We start from the raw sequence: 25,696 nt of genomic DNA on the forward strand, positions 1-25,696 counted from the left end.
CCCACTACGAAGTGAATGAATTGAAAACATTTATTAGTACATAATTTCTGAAAGTCCAGCAAGTATTGTAAATCTCCGGTAAATCCGGAGGGATTTGGTTATAGGGAACATGGTCTCAGGGGTAGCAGCTAAGTGAGACCTTCCAGAGAGAATTAACTCAAACTAGGCTGGAGGGCACTCTGGCACTGACAAGTTAAAACATGAGTTTGTTTTGCTCTTCAAGTTGCCCTGAGAAGCTCTGAATAGTATAGTAAATGGATCCAGAAAGGTTGGATTTAGAAGTCGGGCACATAAATACTTCTTAAGAGCTTTTCTGAGAAACTCAGTGCTGATAATATATGAAGTAGAGTAGGAATTCAAAACCCAAGCTAGTGCTGTAAATGCTGAGGTATTCCACAAACAACTGATGTATTCTTTATGAATAGTCCTTGATGCTGCAAGTCACATGTTCTTGCTTAATGCTCTGAACTAAAATACACTATCAGTTTCACAGTGAAAAAGGCTTCCATTAGGAAACATAAATTCATGAAACTCTTCCAGGGCAGGCTGGATTTTACAGTGAAAGAGAAACTCACCTTGACATTTCCAGTAATCAAAGGATCTGATTATTTATCTACAATGTGAGAAATAAAAGTTAAAGACCTTTTTTTTATGCATTTTCCATAGCCCAGTGAACACCATAGCCAGATTTTTACTAGCTGTGGGGGTAAGTATCCTCTCTTCGTTTATACTAGCTTGTTCCTTTCTGTATAGATAATTAAATAATTATTGGAATGGAACTACAATTTGGGCAATACAGATATTTCAGAAATTTCACAGAAAAATTCCATACAACTTTAATAAATAGTCTTAAGTGTATTAAATTGGCCAACTCTTGCAGTTCAAATGTTAACATTGGCCAGGCTGAAACTTCTTTTTTGTTGATCCTAGAGAATACTGGAATAGATTGGAATCAGTTATTATCTTTGTTTCAGCTCTGTGATTTTTCTGATTACTTGATTTTTTCTAGAGTACAATTAGTCTTTGTATTTTTATCCTTTTTTACTTAATTCATCACTAGGATAATGAATAGTAAATTTCTAACACCAGTCTTCTCCCCTCATTATCTTCAAAATATTGAATTGTAGGCAGATTAGATTTAACCCAGCTTCATCTTTCTTAAGGTCCTCTGTATCTATCTTTTTAGCAATACTTGGGGAAAATGCCAAGCACTCTTAACTACTGTGTTTGCTTGGAAATTGCTTCACTGGCACTTGTCTGGGAGCACAGAAGAGGCATAACCTAATTGATCCATAAAGGTGAAAAGAAGAGCTGTGTAATGCAAAATATATTTTTATGGTAAAAGGAATTGGAAATACAATACACATTAAAAGTAGGAGGAAGATGTTTTTGCAAAGCTAAGGCTGATATTTAAAGTCTAGAAAATTAGAAAAACAAATCAAAATGATAGGTGGCAGACACTTTCCTGCTGTCATTGAGTCATATAACCATAGAATGATTTGGGTTGGAAGGGACCTTAAAGCTCGTCTAGTTCCAACACCCCTGCCACGGGCAATGATATGACCACTGGGCTGGGCTGCTCAAAGCCCCATCCACCCTGGCCTTTATAAGGCCTTTTCCCCTAGATAAAGTCTTCAATTTACCCCAGGTGATTTGAAGACTTACAATATCTGGAGTTTAGTAAGTAAAAGAGGTTAATTCTAGACTGCTGTAAATAATTAATATGCAACTTGTCTTACAAGGTCCAGAGAAACTGTCCTAATTCTTATTCCTCTGGTCTTGTGATTGCATTAAAACAACAGTGCCTATTGCAATCAGGAGGCAGAATTTACTTGCAAAAGCCAAATTTACTATTCTTGCCGATGAGTTGCTGATGACTGTTAGAGAACAGACCATGCAGTAGCTTTATGGGACCCACACCCCCCAGTAGCACAAGCCAGAATTACACAGGACAGGAGAAAAATTCTGTCTAAAGTCCATTAAAGCTTGTAATGAGGAAAGGAATTATTTTTATGAGGAATCAATGGTGTATTAGCACCGCACAAGAGACAAAAGAAATGGCATTACTAAGAAGATGGAGTGAAAAAATACTTGAAATAACCTCAAACCTCTGGACTTGTCAGATCTTTACACTCAGTTCATTGTTTTAATTATTTTTGACGGTACAGTACTAAGCATCAATTTGCAATAACAAAGATCCCTCCCAACCAATTTTTTCATCTCTTTTTCTTTTCTTTTATTCCTTTTTATTTTTTTTTCTCCCACTAGCTTATGGGTAACTGTATTATCTGTTGGTGACAAAATATTGGCAGCAAAGGGGCTGCAGGGGTGGTCCCTGTGAAGACAGACCAGGGCTCTCTGGTGCCAGACACAGGCAAGTCCAGCCAAGACCAGTGGAGCTACCACAGGGCATGGCTAAGCCCCTCAGCCAAGATGGTGCCCCTTTGGGGGGGAAGCACATTTAAGAAAGGGCAAACCATGTCAATCCACCACAACAGGATAATGTACAGTCTGCAATAATGTACTTCTTTTCTTTTTGCACTCTCAATGTTAAATATGAATCACTGGAAAATTTGAAGAGTTGAGGTGAAAATATGACCCCGGAATCTTCAGTGCTGCTGGAACATGATTGTACATCTTAGGATGTCATCCAAAATAATACTGGTTTTGGAATTTGGCTCAGTTCATGAGATCTGCCTCCTCCCAGTAACTTATTTTATATTTGGGCTAATCTCTGGTTTTGGTTTGGGTTTTTTTTCACAAAAGTAACTAAAATGGTTCCAATTATATTTCAGTACCACAAAAAGTGGTACTGATATTACTGAAAGAATGGCAAATAGCAGTGAGAAAACAGGAACAAGCTGCTGTAAGTGAGGAAATCTTAAGTCCACCTTTTTGACAGGAGCAAATTAATGTAGAATAGGACAGAGATCTGTGTGACAACCTCAAGCTCCCTCATCTAATTATTGTAGGTTGACTCTGTAACAGCTTTCTGTGTAGTTTACGTTTAAAATGAACATAAAATCTCTCCTCAGCCCACCAACCTGAAAGTTCATCTTGTGTGTGAAATATTCCTGCTTAAGAGCAGTGGCATCCTTCTTTATAAATTCTTACACAAATAGACAGTATGAAATGTCAAGGGGTTCTTTAGACTAGAAGAGAAATTCTTAACAATATCCAAAGCCTGAAGGTAATGCTACACAAAATAATAGAAAAAAAAATTAAAATCTAATCTTTTTGACAATTCCAAGAGAGGTTTTTCAATTCTAAAAAGCCTCTTTCAGGGAGTCTATAATAGAAAAACTTCAGTAATAGAAGCCTCTGTTCTCATCAGGAGAAGTAAGAAGATAGAGTAGCCCTTATTTGTATGTGGGTGGGGGAAGGGGTTGTTTGTTTTGTTTGTTTGGGTTTTTGGATTTTTGGTTTGTTTTTTTTTTGTGTTTGTGGGCTGGTTGGTTGGTTGGTTGGTTGGTTTTTGTATTGTTTCTTTTTTTTTTTTTTTTGCTTTTCCAAGAGGGAAAATATTTCCTTACCCATTCAAAAAACCCTAACCTTTTATGGGAAGAAAGGGTCATAGAGTAAAATAAAAGCAAATTTATAAAATATCACTAGAAATTAAGAATAGTAAAAGTTATCACCTGCGATCTGTCCTGCCAATTATATGGTGAGAAGAAGGTACTCCATTGCTGATCTTTCCTTCTGGTGAGATCTCTTTCTCTCTTGAGTATCCAGGTCATGAGGATACTGTTCAACTATTGTGTGTACTCATCTATTCTCTATCAGAGCACCACCCAGAGATTCTGCTCCCTCTCCTAGGAAAAGGTCTGTGGACTTATGAGGAGATCTAATGTTTTATGTAGATGATGCTGATGTAGGGCTGGTCTAGGCTCTTGGGTTTTTTTTGTTTTCTCTCAAATATTGATTGTCATAACTGCCTTCATGCTGCATTCATTCTTGATTAAGTAACCAAATCATATTTTTTTAACACAATTTCTTGTAAATACTGCACTGCAAGACACAGTGCTTCCATTCCTATGTTTATCTGAAAGAAGTTTCCAAAGTACACCTGAGAGAGGAATCACAATATATGGGACCAGAACTGAGTCCATATCACTAAAGCTTACGCCTTTGCTCCTGAATGGAGATAGATCTTATCTTTGCTTTTCCTCATCTATGGATGCTGTAATGACATGGGTCACCATATTCTGAGAAAGAACACTACTCCAGCATTTCATGATGGATGTTTTGACTAAAATGTCCCGAACTACAAAACACTGTATAACGTTTAGGTAAATATGGCCTCTCACAACTTAGTTTCCCTCACTTGTCAAAAGATGCTGACACACTTTCCCTAGGAAAAGTCTTCCTGAAATTCTCAGAGAGTTCTGAACTGCTCTTATCCCTGTAGATAATTCTCCCAAGGCTTGTTAAGTGACTGCTTTTGAAGGGGCTCACAGAGAATAAACTCAAAAGGTGAGATCAACTCTTTTTGTTCTGGATCAAAAACCCAACTCCTTTCTGAAAAAGACAGAGTAGACAAAGGTAATTTTTGTTATGTGTACAATAATAAATATAATAAATTCTGTGTGTTGCATAAGGATGAGAAGCTAAATACTCTTCTAGATAAAATTCTCCTAATTTATGACAGTCTGTAAATTAGTGGAGAAAAGGAGGCTGACGGGAGATCTTATCTCTCTCTGCAACTACCTGTAAGGTGGTTGAAGTGAGGTGAGTGTCTCTCTCTTCTCAGAAGTAAGAAGTGATGGGATAAGAAAAAACATACTCGACTTGTGCCAGGGGTGGTTTAGATTAGATATTAGGAAAAAGTTCTTCACTGAAAGGGCTGTCAAGGATTGGACCAGGCTTCCCAGGGAAGTGGTTGAATCACCAACCCTGCTTAGGACTTGAAAGCGTTGTTAGTGGACTTAATGACCTTAAGGATCTTTTTCAACCAAAATGTTTCTGTGATTATATAGTTCTAAATCACACTTTCTACACATTCTCTCCTCTTTATATAGTAAATTTTAAAAGTTTCTGGTATCATACAAAGTATTGTTTCAGTGGGAAACTACAAAGTTTCTTGTCTCAGGCACCTGTACATCAAGGGGTATACCTATAATTTTTTTTAATTAGCATCCCTTTCTAGATACTGCAGCACATGCTCAGTGGACAAGTCTGTGGAGTAACACCTCTGTTGGACACAATCATAATGCATATAGCAGATTTCAGAGCCACCACAGAGCTTTTACTTCCACACAAAGCAAAGACAGAAAGAAGTAGGAATACTTTGTGACCAGCAACCACAGAACTAACAAAAGGAAAAGGGAAAGGAAAGCCCTTTAGGATAGAAGCCAAATTAAATATAATGCTCTAGATGTGATTAAGAATGACATTGACCACAATGACAAATACACCAGATGAAATTATTGTCTTATTTACCCATGACTGAAGAGGTGAGGACAAATTTTTTGTCCAATACTGTTTTGGAATATATTCTTCTGTATCGTGTTATATATAACTAATTCCCAGAACAGGGTATCATACTGTGTTACAAATGAGTGGGAAGGGTTACAAATGAGCTGGCATGCAGTGGCTATGGAAAAGTGCTTTTCTTTGAATTAAAGTTGTTAACAATTTATTGTTCCTTGTCTACTCGCATACAATTAAACTAGATGAAAAAGCATGACTTTATATAAAAATATAATATTTTAATAGAAGTTTGTTGTTACAAACACATCTGTAGTCACAAATGCAGCCTAATTATTCAATACAAAGATTCTGTAAGTATCAATCTATATATAATAACTGTTTTAACATATTTTAGTTTTTGTTCTCTTATTGTCCACGAGATGTACTTGACACTTTCTTTACAGTTTTTTAAGTCCTTCTGTTCACAAAAAAGGAGAAGCTCAATGCTTGAGCTCATAGGGACAGGCCCTGAGGCTAGAGTTTGCAGAGCCAGCATGAAGAAGGTGCAGTGATGAAAACACATCAGGCCCTCTCTACAGGTATCACACAGCTGGGTTGAGCGTGCATCAAGAAATTCTACATCATTCCCACCGCAATTGTTTTGGTGCTCTGCCTGTTGCTAGTAATCCTCTGCAATGTGTTTGCCAGATACCTTTTCTATTTGGTTTAGATCTTTTTTGCCATGATCACCCTCTGACAAATCCATACCAAAACCACTGGGGGGGTTTTCTGAAGCACAGCTCTGTATTGCTTTATGAAATCCTTTGCGCTCACCTCATTTTAATAGTCTGTGAGTCTATATGATAACCCTTTCTTAGGATGGAAGAACTAACATGCTCTGCATCCCTCTGCTGTCGTACTTGTGCTTTCACACTGTGCACAACCTATAGCTCCAGGGCCTGACCCATGAGATTGTTCACGCCTTGGGCAGAACCTGTTCTGTGAACCTAGTGACAGCTTAGAGAGATACTCTGATATGGCTCCCCAGAGTACCAGTGAGGAGAGATTAGTCCCTCCAAAGCAGCTGAGATAGACTCCTGCTCTGATTTGAACTCAGGAGAATCTCATTTTAAACTGTGAGAGAATCATTACTATATTTACCTTGAATTACTTGGTTATATGCTTGGAGTTACATAGTACTTACCTATAGTCTGAAGACTCAGATAAAATCACTCAGAGAGTAATGAAAATGCAGGTTTGATGGCTTTGTTTCCCTAATAACATAACAAAATCATCTTTAAATAAACACTCAGAAAAAAAGTGTTCTAAAGCATATCTACCCAGAGAACTGTACAGTGAGAAGGCCTCCTTTAAGCCTCTTTTCCTCCATGTATTCAGGTAGTTTATTTATCAGAAGCTCTGGCATAACACAGATGAAACAATAGAAGGCAAAAAAAAAAAAAGTTATTTTTATTCCAATTCTGCAGCTGAAGAGAAAAAACAAAAGACCCTAAGAATGAAGGGGAGACAGAGATGTGAAGATTCAGGACATGGGGAGCAAGGAAAGAGAAGGGAGTAGAGCAGACAGGAGCAAGAGATTAAACAATGAACAGAATCAGACAGTGTGGCTAACTGGTTCTATAAGTATAAAAGATGTATACCTCAATTGCATATGTGCTTGGTTAACCTCTTTATCCCTGCAAGAAACTTGTCCTAAGGCTGTAATTGATCACAGCTAAGGAAAGTAGCCATCAGAAAATCACTTTCTGAAAATATGGTCCACATGTTAGAAAAAGTTGAAGAGCCTTTCTAGTGATAAAATAATGCACTTGGAAACTACATTACAGTGACCAAAAAGGAAATAGCTGTAAATAAAAAGAAGCACAGACGGCTGTGCTGGAGATGGGATGCCCACAAGATCAGTCTGACACATGGATAGACAAGTTGCATTTTTTCTCTATCACAGTCTTCTCAACACCTCCATCCTTTCCCAATCAATAGATCTACAGGTTTAGCTTATCTGTCAGAAGTCATAACCTTTTTATATTTAGCTGGTACATTGTGAATACCCTTATTTCAATGGTAAAGAATTTGTTGGAATTATACAGTTAGGATGTGATTTTGCCAGGATCTCTCCTTGGAGAGATGAGAAAGAGGTGTGTATATATGCAAGATGTCTGCGAAGTTAAGCTTGAGCCAAAATATATTGACGAAAATATAAAAAAATTCCAAACTATTTAAAAAGCAAATTAGATTAAAGAAAACAGTAGGGTTTACAATGCCTGAATTCTTATTAGAAACACAGATTCTCTATAACCTGCAGCTCTTATATGAAGAAAAAAGAAAATTTCAGAATCAGATGCAGGATAATTGGTGAGTCTCTTTTTTGAGTTAAGGGATCCCTTTGACATCAGAAGTAGGCTCCTGGTAACTCTTTCTAATCCATAACATTGAGAAAGAGTTCACAATGGGGCCATGGACTGGCAAGTACCATCAAAAACAAAGGTCAAACAACCCAACTGAATTTAACACCTCAGTCCACATTATGATATTTTGGTTTTTATATTTTATTTCCATGAAGACCTATTATTTTATCTGCGTCAGAATCACCTCTTCTTTGCTTTTAAAATGTTTACTGGTGTGATTAGATGACTGATTCCCTTTTATTGCTGGTCAAATTACCAGTATGCAAGGAGTGCTGATGGTATGAAACCTTCCCAGGAATTTTTAAATGTAATATACAAATAGATCTCTAGGCAAAAGTATCTTTAAAAGAGAAGAGGGGGTGAAGATTAAGAAAAGCATTTTCAGTTCTGTATCTTTATATCTTTTTGGGAAGCACTCATGACAATTTGCCTGTTGAATGTAGGTACATACAAGAAATTTCCTACTGGTCACATTCCTCTACTGTTATATAGTGACTCCCCATTTATAAAATAAGTATTTGCAAGTTCTAGCAGTGATCTTCTACCTAAGCCGTTGTGACTTTAAATGCAGTATTGGCTCCGCTAGACTGTTTCTCAACCTACGAAAACCTAAGATACTGAGGAAAAATTTGCAGAAGTTAGTGGTGATTATGACAATCTGTAAAAATAAGCATACACCCAAATCCTCAAAATTGATTTCTAGTTGTCTAAGAGGTTGTAACCAGGTAAGAGAAAACTCAGTTAATAGGCATGAAGGGTCACAGAGTTTCTGCAGAAACTGCTGCTTGTGGTTTCCACTGTATTTAATTTTTGGCCATCCAGTTGCGATGAGGCTGGAAAGAATAAAGACTAAAAAAATAGTAGGAAATGAAGCTATTTTTGTCTCTATCAGTGTGCAGGACACTGATGTGCATATATGAAACAGAAAATTTGGGGTAATTTGAGGGGCAGAACTGAGAATAATAGCTTCAGACATTTCTAAAATCTAGAATGATTTTTTGTTTGTGCAGATGCTTGAACATTTAACTCAAAAAATTTTTCAAGCTTCTCTGAACACACAAAAGAATTGTCTCCTGCTCTGGTACATTTGACTCAACATAAATTCTCAATTTTGCTGCAGTTGTTATATAAACAGCTTCCATTTTGTTTTTATGTCTCTGTGGCTTTGCATAACATATTTATTTTAGCTTGGGTTTTTATGGCAAGCTATTAAAAAATAAACTAACATAAAAGCATTACAATCAAATCTAAAGAAAAGATTTGTTTCTGTCAGGGTGTGGCATTCACTTTTCCGACAAGCTACCACCAGCTGAACTGCAGGGATTTCAACCCATCATTCACTCCTATTTTTATTGCATCTTCAGTTTAGCTTCATCTGATTTTCAGCTTTTTTCTACTGTATCTACATGCGATAAAGTGGTGACAGGAATACAATAGGGCAGTAGAGCCAAGACAAAATGGAATTATTTCACTGGCTGAAAACTCTGGTTCAATTTAAAACATCTTTGAATGAAGTTCTTCAATCTGCCAAGCATTTTATTTTTTTCAAATAAAATATTTGTATTCTTTTATTATAAAACTAAAAGTTTTCACCTCCATATTTAATCTAGCACATTTCTGGTGTTATATATGAGTTATAAGAGGCCAGGCTGGTTACTGCAGATAGAGCACTCTTTTGCTTTAGGGAGCCAATTTGGCATTGCTGTCAGCTGCAACTCTGCACTATGTGGACTACTGGACACTCTGGAAGCTGTTTAGGAATTATCTGCATTGCACTCAGTTGCATATGCCAGATACTGATGCAAAAGTAGTACAGTAGTACACAGTTTTCCCTCTAATGCAGATGTGTGAATCTTAAACAGAAATACCCTGTGTCCCTATTGCATAATGCCATCAGCAGTTGGACAGCATTGTCTGTTAAGCATCAAGGTAAAGCATCTGTGAATTTTAAGTCTTTCCAATGCCTTTGGGAGAGCCCTTTAGGCACTGCATGTGCATTATTTGTTGGGGTTTTTTTTTTCCTTTTTTCTTTGAGGTTGACTGTGTCAAACCAGTAAAAACTTTTCCTTTCCTCATCCTTCTCAGTGCTCAGAAAACGGTACATCTCTCTGTAGGGCTACCACATAAAGGTGTAAGAACAATAGGCGGAATCCGTGCTATCAGACATTTATTTTTTTAAAGTGGTAGTAGCGATGATCAGTTCAAGCAGTAAGTTTTATCTTGTTATTTCTGCTCAGTTTCCATTTAGTTTTTCTTTTTTACTGTGATTTATATGTGTATTCATTGGAAAACCTATAGCAGTTGACAACCAATTTCTAATATAGTTATCATCACAAAATTTGATGAATTGTATAGAAGAGTTGATTGCAGTATTATCATGGTCCAGTTTCAGCTATAGCCTGTATTTCTTCCTATGCTATGATGACTTTTTGTAGGTTCATTTTGCAATGTGTATTATAGCAGATATGCACTTAGACTTCTGCATTATATTCAGAAAAAGAAAAGAAAGAAAAACACGCAAAGTTTTATTACAAAGACATATAAGTGGAAAAAATATCTATACAAGACATTAATCTCATTTCCATTAAATAATTCCATAAAACACTATAGCTGATTTTTTACACTTTTAGTACAAAAACAACTTTAATGAAACAGAAGAAATCTATTTGTGAACAACAGTATAAGAATAGAAATGATAACTTATGCTTCTGAATTCTGGTTCTTTTTTTACAGCAGTGCAAATTCATTTATCCTAAACAATTATTCCTAGCTACTGAGCAGAAATTTAGAACTGTTATTTCACAACTATTTAAGTAAAAATACAGATGTACAAACTTGCCTAATTAAGAGTCGGAACTTAGTTTATACGCTTACAATTCATTTGAACTATGAAACTGTTAGGTGTCTAGTTAAAATTAGTCATCCACCCTCACCACAGTTAATGGTGAGAGAGGGGTGTCTTTCTAACTTTAAATGCCTTTAATAATGGGAATTGTTCTCTACAGAAGCTGAGAGAAAACTGATTATGCATACACAGTTCTATAAATGTATATATACAGGTATAAATACATGTATGTATTTATACAAAGAGATATTTTTATATATACTCACATGGATTCATAGAGTATACAGTGACATATACATCCTAACATTCTTTCCAATCTGACAGTGCCACCTTAAAAGCCAGGAATACTGGGTGACTTGCTGTGGTAGGGTATAAAGGGAAGTCTACTTTGATATTTCGCATTGGTGTGATGCCCAGAATTGTGCGGACCAGACTCTCCCTCTGGGTGTCCTAGTTTGACTCATTCTTTTCCCTCATCTGTCTTTCCTCCTCTTGTACATCTACCTGTCCCCTTCCTCCAGCTGCCTTTTTCTTTTAACTTGAACTTTCTAAAGCACAACAAGACAAAATGTGTTCCTACTCAGGTGGATATTGCTCCCTGTAATATGCACTCCCTTTCCACTGTTGCATCATATCCTGATTTTGGCTGAGATAATTTTCTTCATTAGTGGCCAGCATGAGACTATGTTTTGAATTTGTGCTTGAAATAATGTTGATAACACAGGGATGATTTTTTTACTGCTGTGCTGTGAGTCAAGGCCTTTTCTGCATCTTACCCCACCCCACCAGTGAGTAGATTGGGAGTGTGCAAGAACTTGGAAGGGCCGTTAGTTGGGACAGCTAACCCCAACTGTCCAAAGGGACATTCCAGACCATATGGCATCAAGTTCAGCATACAAAGCTGGGGGAAGAAGAAGAAAGAGATGGACTTCCAAAGCGATGACATTTGTCTTCCCAAGTCACCTTTACATGGGATGGAGTCCTGCTTTCCGGGAGATGGCTGAACACCTGCCTGCCTGTGGGAAAATGTGGGACATGCTTCTCCTTCCTTGCAAGAGTATGAGGATCAGAATTTTCTCTTCTGGTGGGCATTGTATTCATATGCTTTTATTGAGGTTACATTCCATTTTATACTATAATGATAGGATTTTATTTCCTCATTGCCCACTGTAATTTGTCTGCTTAAATTCCTATTATTTGTAATGTTTCATATTGTTACATTTTTATCTCATTGAGTGCATAAACCCTTGAGCACTTACCTTCTTATGCAGGTTCATGGAAAGACAAAGATTCCATCATACTATGTAAAATTAGAATGTTTATGTTTTCTGTGTAAGAAAGGAAATATTTTACTAGCTAATGAAACACTGTTAGAAGAGCCTTGTGTGTATGCCTGAAAATATTTGTGTCTCTGACCAAAGAACTTGCTAGTACATGAATAAAATTAGCTCAATGATTTAGCAAAATAAGATTTCAGGAATTTAAATAATTTCAGTAAAACCACAGGTATCCTTTTATCTTGTTAAAAAGAAAGGCTGCTAGCTCATGTAGAACTCAAAGCAAAAAGAAAATGCCCTTTGAATTTAGAATATGAACACTATCATTCAAAATACACTGAGACTAAAATTGTTAACCCCTGAGGGAAATGGTTGAAAGGATGAAGACTACGTGGCACAGCAATTGGATACATGAAGCATGAAAACATGACATGGTACTAATTAGAGGGACAACACCAACTAGTGCAAAGCACAAAAATGGTCTTGAATTGCTGATTTGTTATCTTGTGTCTATTACTTTTAATTAGCATTTCATAATGTTCACAAGTTTGTGTTGCTTTGTTTCTCTTAATTATATAGAAATGGATGCAAGACATGCTTAAAAGCATTTGCTTTATAGAATAAAAAACTGCCAATGCTCTAGCTCTGACATTCATGCCCCAAGGAAGGCATTATTTGTTGAAATGGGTTGTAAACTACTATATTTTTGTTGCAGATTATTTGATGTGAAATGTGTTTTTCTTGGAGGTGGTGAGCCAGATACCATGCAACATCCGTATTTTCACATACAGGAAAACAGTGTAAACTGGTTGAGAAACATCAAGCACAGATGCACATAAACCAGAAATTTTTTTTCACATATTTTTATATATATATGAAAATTTAATCTTCCTATGTATGGCAAAAATCATCAGTGCCTTATTAATAAACATCTGTAGCAAGTCATGTACAAAAGAGTGGCAATAATGTAAACAATAATTGGCAGTACAAGTAGTTTTCATAAAACATGACCTTACCCTGGTACATCTGCATAAAGGTAATACAAAAGAAATGTTTAAAAAATGTAATAAATGATAAAAAACAATTATAAAAACACCCTTATGAAGCACCATAAAGGGACGGAGTGGGCACATTGATAAAAGAAATGGGGCGGAACAAAAGCAATAAGCATTTAGGTCAGCAGTGACTGTTCTAAAAACATTTTTTAGGAAAAGAACAGAAAATATGGGGTAAATAAATCTGTAGAGTGTGTCAATCACAAAAAGTATTGAACTGCCTTCTCAGCTGAAGCACAACAATAAAGTCATAAGAAAAAAATTAGTAACTGCATGCAGATAACCATCTAGATAAGGATGAAAGTAGAGCACTCAGCAAGTATGAGTCAGTGAAAAAAATGTGTAAGATTAATCTTTTTTTCAAAAGAGCAGACAAAATTCTGACTAATTGACTACACAGTAAAAAATCACAATAACTTTGGTGTTGAAAGATTGAAATATCTAAATTCTAATAAAGTTTCCTTTCACATGAATGCAGATAAACCCACTAAATTCATCTGCAATTTATATGACAGGTCATGTCAGAAACTGCCAATAACCTCAACAGGTTTTGCACCAGGAAAAGAAAAGTGCCACAACACTCTCTTCTTGTAAAGTTAAAAGTTCTTGTTCAGACACTTTAGATGATTGGTATTCTCTTAAATACATTGGATATTTAAATATTTATTTTAACAAGTGAAGAACATCCTCTTTGCTGTGTGCTTTTTCATTCAGAGACAACAGAAGGCACTCAAAAGAAAAAGTTGTACCTTTGTCTTTCAAATACAACCCAACTTCGAACATATTTATTATAATCAATAAACTTGCATGTGATTCCATGTGAGAATTTGTTTAACATCAGTACTAAGACTTTGATGGGACATCTGGAGATGACCAGAAAGAAAGCAGATACAGAGTTTATACATTAAACATTGCTTTTCTTTGGAGTAACAGAGGATATCTAGCAATTTACATAGATGAGAAGAGCTGGAATGCAAAATTTTACTAATCAGGAATAATCCATATTGACAAGCTTGCACTGGGAACTTGCACAGTGCTTGTTCACCTTCTGTCTGTCTTTAGCTTGTGGTGATCTTTCTACAGAAAGCAGGACTTTATCTAACTTTTCATCAGACTTTATCTAACATTTCATCAAAATTCCAACGCCTATTCTTGGAGGAGTGAGCTAATGGATGCTAGAAAGCATCAGGCTGCAGAGTTGCTGCAACTTCTGAGTCACAGTTGTTGACTTATAGGATCAATTTCTAATCTTTCCCACTACTGCAAAGAAAGAGTGCACAAGAAGCGTGCACAGGATATTGTGTAGCAGATCACTTTTTCTCTGAGTAGTGTTTCTGGCCACTAGCATCCTTCCCTGAAGGTGAGAAATCAGTGATTGTGAGTTTTACTTTTTCCACTTCTATCTTTTCCTCTCCTTGCTAAACTGTACTGACCTACAGGAATGGTTAACTTAGCTTTCAACCATTTGCTGGATGACCTGCAAGAATATTTGGAAATATGGAAATTAAGTTATAAACTGTGTCCTTTATCACTGAGTGTCATAGTCGTAGTTTATTACAGGATAGAACAAGTAGTATGGTAGAATTTCCTGAATGTTTGGAAATAGCTTCAGGGGTTTCAGTCCTGTGTCGAGACTTCAGTTTTATCATTGTTGATTCTCTGGAGAATTTTTCATTTATAATTGAGAAAACCTTACTTACCCTCTAATAAACTTTCCTTCTAATAACAGCAACAACAACAATAATGATACAAGGTGTAATTTAATGAAAGGGAGCATGTGATATTTTTTTCTCAGTCTTGAGCTAAGATTCAAACTTATGAGCTCAAACTGTAGGTCTGTAGTTAATTGCTGCATTAATTTGTATGTGTCATTAAGAATATTGGTTGTTCTTTTTGGGCCTCAGTTTCTTCATTTGTAAAGTAGGAATAATAAAAGAATTTACTTCACAGAAACTTTTTGTAAGGTTTAATGTGAATTTTAATGGCCCTTAGGTGGATAGGATGGTAAATGCTATGTAAGTCACAACACACTATTGTCCCCATTTGCCTCCTCTGTCATGGGAGTTCCTCTGCTTTCAAAGTCTTACAAATGTGGATTATCCTCAATAGTAACGAGGCCCTTACACTGAATTCAGTCTGAGGAAATATACTGCAACAGTTGTGTCCAAATGCTATAGTTTTTGTTGTCACTGGACAGATTTCGATCTAGAAATCTGGACTACACTCAACTGTTTTCTTTATAACATAAGAAGAATGGTGAATTCTGTATTTTATTTCTGCAGGTGTGAGAAATTGGATGAAAAAATTTAGCATTCTGTGGCATAACCATATACTCATAGAAATGGAAAAATTTGTGGTATTCAGCTCAAGATAAAGTATCATATAGATATGTCATTGAGGTAATTTTTACCAAATGGTTTTATGTTAAATATTCTGAAGGCCAAAGACCTTAAATCTGCAATCTTTATTATCTTGTCCAGCACTGTTGTAGATCTCTTCTGAGATCATTAACTATGTTTATAATGCACTACTGAACATTTTCCCTCTTTTTTCATGAATGAATCACCTTGCAAATTCTACGTATTTGTTCACTGAAAGACACATTAAGTGTGCATATGGGTGCAGTCAATTGTCCCTGTAACATCAGAAAAATCTAGAAATACCAACAAACCATTTCTAACAGGTGCTGCCTATTAGAAGAAAAGATGTTCTTTGAAGTTCTTTAATTAAGGATTATATTTCTTTAGTCATTATTCTGAACATAGCTGAATTATAAATTCTACTACTGAGTGTTCTGTGAAGTCAGAATGTATTGATGGCCACTAGCTCTGTGCTACCAATATTTGTACATGTACATATGTGATAAATGAGTGCAGCGTGCTGAGTTGTAAGTCAAACCTCACAGTTTACAAGGCTCAAAGCTTCCTCCTCACCACAGAACATCTTCTTTAAGTAATCCTTCTCTTTCTGTTTAATCTTCTTTCTTTCCCTTGTTAAGTCTGTCTTGCTTTGTGCATTATGAGCTATTCAATAGACTGAAATGATCTCAGTAAGAATAAGCTTAAATTGGATAAACACTTCCACAGACAGCAACACACTCAATTTTGTGTCTGTCTTCTGAGGAATTAAATTGGTATTATTACATCACCTTGTTCATGGATAATACAGGGACTTAAAATTTCACTGCCAAATATAAGCAAGTGGAACACCTTCACAGCAAGTACGCAAATGTATTAGTATTACAAAGCAGTATTATATTGTTAGATATTCATATTGGCTGTTGGGGTTTTAGTTTAGTCTGGTTTTTTTTTTTTTCCCTGTTAAAGGAATTTTCTCCCATATGCATGTTGCTAGGGGACAAATAGCTGTACTTAAGAAAGACAAAAGGGGAGTGGGGCGGACCTGGCTACTCCTTTGTCTACACCTGGGTGTGGGGTCAGTTCGCTCTGAGCGTCCGGAGAGAGAAGCTGCAGAGAAAGGAGCTGCTGCTTCTTTCTTTTTGGCCGTTCTTTCTTCCTGCTGGAAACAACGCCGGGACCCCAAAAGCCGCTTTCCCTGCCCTGCTGGAGACCGGGCTGTGGCTGCCCTGCCCCGCTGCTGTTTTGAGCTTCCGCTACACTGTAGCCCTGCTCGCCCTGCCTGCCTGGGCCTCCGTGGGGTTTTCCCATCTGGATACATCTCGTCTGACACCCGGGATTTGCGTCCGTCCCTGCCGTTTCAGCCTGCTGTTCCTGAGAGCCCGGGATCAGCTGCCCAGCGGTTTGTGAAGCCTTTGTTCCATCCCTCCCGGGATCCCAGGGCACCAGAGCCGCGGGTTTCCCGAGCTCGCTCCAGAGCGCCCCCTGCAGCCGCGGGGGAACCATCGCACCTGCCCTGCTCACCGGGAGCCGCCAGCGCCCCTGCCGGCTGCGAGCGGAACTGCACCCGAGGGGAAATAGCCTGACAGCCGAGAAGGCTGGGACTGGGTTTGTGTTTGCTGTTACTGCCATAGTTGTTGTTGTTTTTGTTTGACTGGTTATACACATATATATATATATAGAGTAAAGAACTGTTATTCCTATTTCCCACATCTTTGCCTAAAGGCCCTTGATTTCAAAATATAATAACTTGGAGGGAAAAGGGGTTATATCTGCCACTTCAAGGGGGGCCTCTGCCTTCCTTAGCAGACACCTGTCTTTCAAAACCGAGACAGATCTTGGCGCCCAATGTGGGGCACGAGGGCATTAAGAGATAGAGGTGAAAAAGGAATAACAGTTCCTCGATAACTTTATTTTGTGTGCTGGATATTGGAACCTTGTTAGGCAGCACTATGTGGTCTAGTTTACCCTGGTTTGGGTGGCATGTAGCCGTGGCTATATTCTTCCCCTTTGCAGCTCCTTACTTGAATATGGGTCCTCTGACTAAGGCTACCATTGCTGTTATCCAGCTTGCGTTATGGGTCGAGAAGGTGAGGAATTCATGGGTTTTTAACTTCCTCCGGAATGTGGGCACATGGATAAACAGCTATCACACACTGAGCACATGTTTTTGGGGTTATGTTAACAATGGTACTTTCTGTGAGGAAATGACACCAGGGGAAGTTTTCTCCCAACCCCTCAACCAGTTCTTTGGGCCCACCCCATCAATTTTCGAAGGGTTTAAATTCCCTCTGAATACTAACCATCTGCTGCTGATAGGCCTACTCTATTTAGCATTCAAGGATAAGTTGAGATTGGCTTGGATATCTACCCGGACACCAGCCCCAGAGACTAGAGATCCTGCCCCAGAACCTGACATGGCCCCAGAGAGTAGAGTTCCTACCCCAGAGCCTGATCCTGCCCCAGAGCCTGACACGGCCCCAGACACTAGAGATCCTACCCCAGAACCTGACACGGCCCCAGACACTAGAGATCCTACCCCAGAGCCAGAGCCTGCCACAGCCCCAGACACTAGAGATCCCACCCCACAGACTGATACTGCCCAACAGTCCACCTCAGAAATGGACTACCCAAACTGGGTGGGGGTACTGGCAAAAGGGACGCAGGAGATGTGCCAAGAGATGGGTCAGGTGCGCCAGGGGATGTGCCAGGAGATGGGCCAGGTGCGCCAGGAGATATGCCAATTGCTAAGGGAATACACCTCCTCAGCTAGTGAAAAACCCTCTCCCTGCCCCAAAGAGGGTGAGTCCGATGGTGCAGCAGTGGAACCCACGGATGTTACAACCGTCCAGGCTTCAGCTGAACCACAAGGACAACCACAGCCAGCAGCAGTCGCCCCTGTGCAAAGGAGGAAGTATAAGACCAAATCAGTACAACCAGTTAATGATGATGGGCAACCAGGGCCCTCACAACCAGCAGGAGAGCCAGAGCCAGAAATCATCACTGAGTCCCTGTCGCACGACAGTCTCCGTGCTATGCGAAACGACATTGTGCGAAGGGGGCGTGAGCCTTATACCACCTGGCTGCTTCGGGTTTGGGACCTTATGGGCACAAGTGTGCAACTGGATAGTGGTGAGGCAAGGTATCTGGGATCGTTGACCCAGGACCCAGGTGTGGACCAGATATTTGTGAGGGAGCCAGGGCCTCTCTCTCTCTGGGAGCGGCTCTTAATGAGTGTGAGAGAAAGGTTCATTCACAAAGAAAGAATGCAGGAGTATCATCATAGAATGCAGTGGAAGACACTCGAGCAAGGGATCCAACAGCTAAGAGAGGTGGCAATATTAGAGGTACTCTTTGGGAAGGATGGACAGCATGATAATGACCCCGATAAGGTCAGGTGCACAGGACAGATGATGTGGAACCTGGCAAGGCTAGGGCCATCGCAATACACCACCTTCATTGCAACGATTGATGCTGACAATACCCGAGAAACAGTGGGCTCTGTTGCCAACAGGCTCAGGCATTATGACAGCATGATCAATGGCCCGCTGAAAGCTCATGTCTCTGCTGTGGTCCAGGACCTCAAAGAGGAGATGAAGGAGATGAGGAAGGAAATGAGGGAGGAGATGAGGGAGGAGATGAGGGAGGAGATGAGGAGGGTCAGTGTGGCACCAGTGCGAGTCACAGGCCCCCAAGTCAGAGCCCGTCGTCCCCCTGCTAGAGAGAGAGGGTACACCCCACGAGCTGAGCTGTGGTTTTTCCTGTGTGAGCATGGGGAAGACATGAGAAGGTGGGATGGGAAACCCACCTCTGCCCTGGCAGCGCGGGTGCGTGAACTCAAGGAGGGAGGCACTAACCGAGGGGGTTCCGCTAAGGTGAAGGTAGCCTCAGCCTCCCGTGACCGAGCTGCCAGGTATTACAGAAGGGAGGATGATATGTCGGATCCCCTTGAAGGTACCTTGAGCATGTACGCCCAGGGAAAGAATGATAACCAGGGCTAGAGGGGCCCTGCCTCTAGCCAGGAAGAGGCACGGGAGAACCGAGTTTTCTGGACGGTGTGGATCCGATGGCCTGGCACATCAGAGCCACAAAAATATGATGCATTGGTTGATACTGGGGCACAGTGTACTTTAATGCCATCGGGACATGTGGGGGCAGAACCTGTATCCATCGCTGGGGTGACTGGGGGATCACAGCAGTTGACCCTTTTGGAAGCTGAGGTGAGCCTGACTGGGAAGGAGTGGCAAAAGCATCCGATTGTGACCGGCCCAGAGGCCCCGTGTATTCTGGGCATAGACTTCCTCCGGAATGGCTACTACAAAGATCCAAAAGGACTCAGATGGGCATTTGGGATTGCTGCTGTGGAGGCAGAGGGCATTAGGCAATTGAACACCCTGCCTGGACTATCTGAGAATCCTTCTGCAGTTGGGCTCCTGAAAGTGGAAGAGCAACGAGTGCCAATTGCCACCTCAACAGTGCACCGCCGGCAGTATCGGACAAATCGAGATGCTGTGATCCCCATCCACAAGATGATCCGCGAGCTGGAGAGTCAAGGGGTGGTCAGCAAGACCCACTCACCCTTCAACAGCCCCATCTGGCCTGTGCGCAAGTCTGACGGGGAATGGAGATTGACTGTGGACTATCGTGCCCTGAATGAAGTGACTCCACCGCTGAGCGCTGCCGTGCCGGACATGTTGGAGCTCCAGTACGAGCTGGAGTCCAAAGCAGCGAAGTGGTACGCCACTATTGACATTGCCAATGCATTCTTCTCCATTCCTCTGGCAGCAGAGTGCAGGCCTCAGTTTGCCTTCACCTGGAGGGGCGTGCAGTACACCTGGAACCGACTGCCCCAGGGGTGGAAGCACAGTCCCACCATCTGTCATGGACTGATCCAGACTGCACTAGAAAAGGGTGAGGCTCCAGAACATCTGCAGTACATTGATGACATCATTGTGTGGGGGAACACCGCAACCGAAGTGTTTGAGAAAGGAGAGAGAATAATTCAAATTCTCCTGCAAGCTGGTTTTGCCATCAAGAAGAGCAAGGTCAAGGGACCTGCCCGAGAGATCCAGTTCCTGGGAGTAAAGTGGCAAGATGGACGACGTCAGATTCCCATTGAGGTCATCAATAAGATCACAGCAATGTCTCCGCCGACCAACAAGAAGGAAACACAAGCTTTCCTAGGTGCCATAGGTTTCTGGAGGATGCACATTCCCGAGTACAGCCAGATCGTGAGTCCTCTCTACCTGGTTACCCGCAAGAAGAATGATTTCCACTGGGGCCCTGAACAGCAGCAAGCCTTCGCCCAGATCAAACAGGAAATTGCTCACGCCGTAGCCCTTGGCCCAGTCAGGACAGGACCAGAGGTGAAGAACGTGCTCTACTCTGCAGCCGGGAACAATGGTCTGTCCTGGAGCCTCTGGCAGAAGGTGCCTGGTGAGACTCGGGGCCGACCACTGGGATTCTGGAGCCGAAGCTACAGAGGATCTGAAGCCAACTACACTCCCACAGAGAAGGAAATCCTGGCAGCTTATGAAGGAGTCCAGGCTGCCTCAGAAGTAATCGGCACAGAGGCACAACTCCTCCTGGCACCCCGACTACCGGTGCTGGGGTGGATGTTCAAAGGAAAGGTTCCCTCCACGCATCACGCCACCGACGCTACTTGGAGCAAATGGATTGCCCTCATCACGCAGCGCGCCCGAATTGGAAACCCAAGTCGCCCTGGGATCTTGGAAATAATTACGAACTGGCCGGAAGGTGAGACTTTTGGGTTATCTTCTGAAGAAGAAGAGGAGCAGGTGACACGTGCCGAAAAAGCCCCACCATATAACGAGCTACCAGAGAGTGAAAGACAATACGCCCTCTTCACTGATGGTTCCTGCCGAATTGTAGGCGCTAGCCGGAAATGGAAAGCCGCTGTATGGAGCCCCACACGACAAGTTGCACAGGCTACTGAAGGAGAAGGTGGATCGAGCCAATTTGCTGAGCTCAAAGCTGTCCAATTAGCTCTGGACATAGCTGAAAGAGAGAAGTGGCCAAAGCTCTACCTCTACACTGATTCATGGATGGTAGCCAATGCTCTGTGGGGTTGGCTGGAAAGGTGGAATAAGGCAAACTGGCAGCGCAGAGGAAAACCAATCTGGGCTGCTGAAGAGTGGAAAGACATTGCCACTCGGGTAGAGGAGCTATCCGTGAAGGTCCGTCATGTAGATGCTCACATCCCCAAGAGCCGGGCTAATGAAGAACATCGTAACAACAAACAGGTAGATCAGGCTGCGAAAATAGAGGTGTCCCAGATAGACTTGGATTGGCAACATAAAGGAGAATTGTTCCTAGCTCGATGGGCCCATGATGCCTCAGGTCATCAGGGCAGAGATGCCACCTCTAAGTGGGCACGAGACCGAGGGGTGGATCTAACCATGGACAGTATCTCCCAGGTTATCCATGATTGTGAGACATGCGCTGCGATCAAGCAGGCCAAGCGGGTGAAGCCTCTGTGGTATGGTGGGCGATGGTCCAAATACAAGTATGGGGAGGCCTGGCAGATTGATTACATCACACTGCCTCAAACCCGCCAAGGCAAGCGCTATGTGCTCACAATGGTAGAAGCCACCACTGGGTGGCTGGAGACCTACCCTGTGCCTCACGCTACTGCCCGGAACACCATCCTGGGCCTGGAAAAGCAAGTCCTTTGGAGGCATGGCACCCCTGAGAGAATCGAGTCTGACAATGGGACTCATTTCAAGAACAGCCTTATAAACACCTGGGCTAGAGAACATGGCATAGAGTGGGTGTACCACATCCCTTACCATGCACCAGCAGCTGGGAAGGTTGAGCGGTGTAATGGACTGCTTAAAACCACCTTGAAGGCACTGGGTGGGGGGACTTTCAAAAACTGGGAGATGCATTTAGCAAGAGCCACCTGGTTAGTTAACACTCGAGGTTCCACCAGCCGAGCAGGCCCTGCCCAATCTGAACCCCTACAAACAACAGACGGGGATAAGGTTCCAGTGGTGCACATGAGAGGTATGCTTGGAAAAACTGTTTGGGTAAAGTCTGCCTTGAGCAAAGACAAACCCATCCGTGGGGTTGTTTTTGCTCAGGGACCAGGTTGCACCTGGTGGGTGATGCAAAAGGATGGAGAGACCCGATGCTTACCTCAAGGGGACCTTGTTTTAGGGTGAACTACCCATGGCTCTGTACTTGTATCAGTATCAGCATGTATATTTGTATATAATTTGGGTAATGCATAGATTTATATGGTTAAAAAAGTTAAGTTTCATGTAACATGTTAGTATGGGAAAAAATTCGGGGTGGATAATGTTGGGGTTTTAGTTTAGTCTGGTTTTTTTTTTTTTCCCTGTTAAAGGAATTTTCTCCCATATGCATGTTGCTAGGGGACAAATAGCTGTACTTAAGAAAGACAAAAGGGGAGTGGGGTGGACCTGGCTACTCCTTTGTCTACACCTGGGTGTGGGGTCAGTTCGCTCTGAGCGTCCGGAGAGAGAAGCTGCAGAGAAAGGAGCTGCTGCTTCTTTCTTTTTGGCCGTTCTTTCTTCCTGCTGGAAACAACGCCGGGACCCCAAAAGCCGCTTTCCCTGCCCTGCTGGAGACCGGGCTGTGGCTGCCCTGCCCCGCTGCTGTTTTGAGCTTCCGCTACACTGTAGCCCTGCTCGCCCTGCCTGCCTGGGCCTCTGTGGGGTTCTCCCATCTGGATACATCTCGTCTGACACCCGGGATTTGCGTCCGTCCCTGCCGTTTCAGCCTGCTGTTCCTGAGAGCCCGGGATCAGCTGCCCAGCGGTTTGTGAAGCCTTTGTTCCATCCCTCCCGGGATCCCAGGGCACCAGAGCCGCGGGTTTCCCGAGCTCGCTCCAGAGCGCCCCCTGCAGCCGCGGGGGAACCATCGCACCTGCCCTGCTCACCGGGAGCCGCCAGCGCCCCTGCCGGCTGCGAGCGGAACTGCACCCGAGGGGAAATAGCCTGACAGCCGAGAAGGCTGGGACTGGGTTTGTGTTTGCTGTTACTGCCATAGTTGTTGTTGTTTTTGTTTGACTGGTTATACACATATATATATATATAGAGTAAAGAACTGTTATTCCTATTTCCCACATCTTTGCCTAAAGGCCCTTGATTTCAAAATATAATAACTTGGAGGGAAAAGGGGTTATATCTGCCACTTCAAGGGGGGCCTCTGCCTTCCTTAGCAGACACCTGTCTTTCAAAACCGAGACATTGGCAAAAGGATGGTAGGAGTAAATGGCTTATAATAATTTAGTTAGCATGAAACCCATTTATACATTTGAGGCTTTTTAAAACGTAAGTCATGGAACATCAGTGTAGTTTCCATATTGGTTTCTAAGGCATAGACTCAGAATATCTCATACTGGAAGGGATCCACATGGAAGGTTGATTTCAACTCCCTGCTCCTCACAGGACTACCTAAAACTAAATCATATGGCTAAGAGCATCCAGACACTCCATGAATTCTGCAAGGCCTGGGGCCATGAAAACTTCCCTGGGGACCCTGTTCCACCCTCTGACTGGCCACCCTCTCAGTGAAGAGCCTTCTCCTAATGTCCAAGCTGAATTGCCCCTGGTGCAGCTTCATTCCATTTCCTCAAATCCCATCGCTGGTCACCAGAGAGAGCAGATCAGCAGCTCCCCCTCTACAGCCCACCTTGAGGAAGTTTTTGACCATGATGAGGTCACCTGTTCTCTTCTTTAAGCTGAATAGACCTCTTGTCCAGAAAAATGCTACAAGAGAGTATCAAAAGCTTTGCTAAAATAAAACAACACTTCTGGCTTCCCTTGATGAATTAGATGGGTCACCTTGTCACGAAAGGAAATTAAGTTCATTAAGCAGGACTTTCTCCTCATGAACCTGTGTTGGCTATAACCAAAGATTAGGTTGTCTCTCAAGTGTTTTTCAGTAAATGTCAGTAACTGCATAATTTTACTTTACCACTGAAGGGAGACTGACAGGCCTTTAATTATCATGGTCTTCCTTCTTACCCTTCTTGAAGACTGTAACAAGATTTGCCAACCTCCATTCCATGGGGACATGCAGACTCTGAAGACCATCGAAAAATAACAGAGAGAGGTCCTGCAATAACATCACCAAGCTCTTTCAGTACCCTGGAATAACTCCCACGAGGCTCCATGTGCATCCAGGTGGAGCAGCAAGTCTCAAACAAGTACAAATTCATCTGGGACATTATCATCCCCTACTCATAATCTTCCAAAACAAGGTTCCAGGTGGCCTAATGTCCATTATCAGAGTTAAAAACAGAGACTTGTGAGGTGACTGATCTCATCAAGTAACAGATTTATCTCTAAACCTCTTTGTGCTGTTAACGTTTAAAAATTCTTGAAACAATTCATGAAAGAAAATAAGAAACAGGATTACATTCCATTGTTGCTTTACCAAATAGTAGCTGCAACTATATACATTAGTCTTAATTCAATGAAGGGATTTATTCTCATAAGAGATTTTAGTGCAAAATATGTGTTTTCAGCTTCTTGCTCAGAAGCAGGTCTAGCAGCAACTGTAAAAATTTCCTGTCAGTTCAACTGGGGCTGAAACAGAAATCCTGGGCAGGTTAGGTGGAATACCTGAGGGAGTCTGGACATTGAGAGTAAGACCTTCAAATGAACCCAAGACCCTGGCTCTCTGTTACCAAATTGATGGAAAGTCTCAGGAATAATTTTGGCCTCTTGACAGTATTCCCTTTTATTTCACCAGGCTGAGGAATTTGGGTGAGCAGGAGTTGCAGGTTGTTTGCATGTTTAGAAAGCAACGGTGTTGTTATACGGATAATAGCATAAAAACTAAGGTTGTCCCACACCAGTCACCTCAGTGCTGGAAAACAGACACAGAGACATTTAATTTATCAGTATGGATAGAGCAGAGATGTGTTAGAACACGCAAAATGGTGATGGCTGTGCTCTGTACAGGCTCTGGCGCTTGTTCAGGTGTTGAAAGCAGTTCAGTTGAAACACTGTGGAGCCAGCTAACACTGAACATGGATTTATCAGACTAACAGCCTTTATCTCTCCTTCCCTTTCCACTAAAACCATCCAGCGCAGAATAAATACTTCTGATTTTGTGGGGGTTTAGCTGCTCCACAACAGTGCTCCTTTCTCCACAGCTGGACTGGATTGACCCTGGAGTGTAGCCTACCTTTTAGAAGTACTTCTAGGTTGACAGTATGGATGAGATTCATCTTATGAATATGTCTGGATCCAGAGCAGCCACCTTCAACTTCACTTGTAGTTACTAGAAGGAAATAGAAAGTCTTGGACGCAATTCATCTCACAGTAAAGTA

The sequence above is a fragment of the Corvus moneduloides genome, chromosome 2 (genome assembly GCF_009650955.1).
Source record: "Corvus moneduloides isolate bCorMon1 chromosome 2, bCorMon1.pri, whole genome shotgun sequence".
NCBI lineage: Eukaryota > Metazoa > Chordata > Aves > Passeriformes > Corvidae > Corvus > Corvus moneduloides.